Genomic DNA, 2,807 nt, shown 5'->3' on the forward strand with positions numbered 1-2,807 from the left:
AAAGTCTTTCTAGCAAATTCCATTCTGGAGTCAGTTTCTGTCCTTGCATCCGAAAACTTTGACTGGTATAGTAAAGATGATGTCCATTTCACAAAGAAGAAAACCATACTGGGTTGGGATTTGCTTACCAACTAGACATCCAACAGACTAGACCTGGAGTTCTTTGAGGGCAGAGACTGCATTTGATTCATTTTTATGTCACCATCTCCCAGAACAGAGTGTGGCAAAAGCAGGAACTTTGTGCATGTTTTGGAAAGTAGGAAAAGATAAAGGAAAGGAGGGAGAAAGACACATGGAGAGATGAAAGCAAGCAAGCAAAGAAATGAAAGAAGGAAGGAAGGAAGGAAGGAAGGAAGGAAGGAAGGAAGGAAGGAAGGAAGGAAGAAAAAGAAAAAGAAAGAGGAAGAAAAGGAACAGAACTTCCACTTCAAAAGGTCAGACAAACCGTCAGCCTTTTCAGATCTATTTCCAAAGACTTCGGGAACCAGATGATGTTTCTAGAGCCACAGCCCCAGAAGTGACATGATCTCAACGATTCCCTGTCTCAGAGGACAGCAGAGTGAAAAGAAGAAAGAGCAGATTTCGGAGTCAAATTCGAGAGTTTTATCCACCGCTGGTTGTATGACCTTGGAACAAGCCTCAGTGTCCTGATCTGAAAATGGGTATGTGCATTCACATTTTTAAGAGACATTTAATGCCTACAGAACAAGGTGCTGGGGATTTAATGATGAACAGAGACAAAGCCCTCACTCCTCTAAAATTTACAGGCTAGCAGTGGTTGTATTAGGGAGAAAAAAACATTAATCAAATGAGTATACAAGTAAACAGAAAGGTAGAATTGTGTTAGCACTATCTGGGTGAAATTCACAGTCTATAATGTCTATAATGGAATACAATGAAAGTTTATAATGAGAGAATTTGATCAGATCCAGGGGGTTGAGGAAGGGTCCATGGGGAGTACAAAAGATGACTTAGAGATAATCTGGCAAGCTACACAGAATATGTCATGGTTAAATAATGAGAGAGAAAATGGCAAGTTTGAGGAAAAGCAAAAAGGTAGAAGAACAAGAACATGATGGAAAGCAAAGCAAAACCAGATAAATAGAGAGTAGACCCTACAAAGCCTTAGACGTCACAGGAAGAGTTTGATCTCTCTCCTAAAAACAACAGGAAGTCAGTGAAGTGTTATGAGTGGGTGAGTTACATGATCTGGTTTGCATTTTGGAAAAATAGCCTGGCAATAGTATGGAGAACAAACTGGAGGTGGGGCAGAATAAACCCAAGAGACCAGTTTAGATGGCCAGTGGGGAAGTTCAGATAAGAAGAGTTAACAATTTAGAGCAAAGTGGTGGCTTGTGGTGGAGGGTGAATAGATGGAGATAAATGGATGGATTTAAGATCAGGGAGGTAAAATTGAAAAAACTCAGTCAAGGATTGGATTGGGGAGAGAGAGAGAATAGATATTAAGGACGATTGTCTACATTTCTGGCTCCCGTAACTGGAGAGATGGTGGTGCCATTTGCTGAGCTGGGCTGGGTTTGGAAAGAAGGTTTTAGACATCTCGAATTTGGAGGGCCATTAAGATAGCCAAGTGAAGAAGTTAAGAAAGCATTTAGAAAAATTGGACTGGACTCAGAAGTGTCTGGGCCAGAAATGTGAGTATGTGACCGTAGTTGGTCATTATGCCTTGGACTCAATGAGCTTGCCCAGGGAGAGAATATAGAGTGAGGATAGAAGTGGTCTAGAGTTGAACCTTGAGAAAGCCAATATTTAAAGTCAGGTGAAGGAAGATGAATCTACAAGAGATACAAAAGAGTAGCCAGAGGGATAGGAGGCAAAGCAGAGATAATAGACAGTTGTTCCTTTTGCCACCCAGCTTCCATTCTGTGCTAGGCAGAATGATGCCTCCCCCACCCAAGGATGTCCATGGTCTAATCCCTGAACTCTGTGAATTTGTTATCTTACACAGTAAAAGGAATTCTGCAGATATGATTAAGTCAAGGATCTTAAAATGCGGAGGTTACCTGGGATTGTCCAGGTAAGCCCAATGTCATAACAAAGTTCCCTATAAAAGGAAAGAAGGAGGTCAGAGTCAGAGGAAGAAATGTAACAATAGAATCAGAGGTTGGAGCAATGTGACCATGAACCAAGGAACGTAGGAGTTGTAGCCGCCAGCCCCCGAAAGACACACGGACCACCAGAAATCAGTGAGTTATAGGAAACACGCTCTTTATTCAGGCAGCTGGGTCTGCCAGGGGTACGCAGACCCCAAATTAAGCAGCCCCGAAATGTAGAGGTACAGGGTTTTTAAGCCCTAAATCCCATTCCTCATTCTGTCTTAAACACAAAGGTCTATTTTTCTCCTATTTACTACCTGTCAATCCACAGGTCGGTTGTGCAAGCGGGAGTACAGAAGCAGAAAGCTTATTGTTAGAATGTTGTGTTCCCATGGGTGATAGCCTATGTTCCTATGGGCGATAGCCAAGCAATAATTTTCCAGCCAGCACATTCCCCACTGGCCTTAGCAGAAAATCAAATCTTTGATTCTTCATGTGGAATTTGCTCATAGCCTCTATTTTGTAATACTAAAAGTTTAATAGAATTAATTCTCTTCCTTATATGTACAAACAAGAAATTGAGGAAACATGGGCCAAAAGTTAACAAGAAGAGGAGGAGGATTAAAGGTCCAGCTATAGCAGATAGAAGGGTTGTTAGCCATGGGGACCAATTGAACATCCTATGAAAACAGTTATCTGATTCTAGTCTTTGTTTTTCCCTGGCATCTAAATTTCTCTCTCCTAGTCGTA

Source organism: Pteropus medius, unplaced genomic scaffold (genome assembly GCF_902729225.1).
Source record: "Pteropus medius unplaced genomic scaffold, Ma_sr-lr_union100, whole genome shotgun sequence".
Lineage (NCBI taxonomy): Eukaryota > Metazoa > Chordata > Mammalia > Chiroptera > Pteropodidae > Pteropus > Pteropus medius.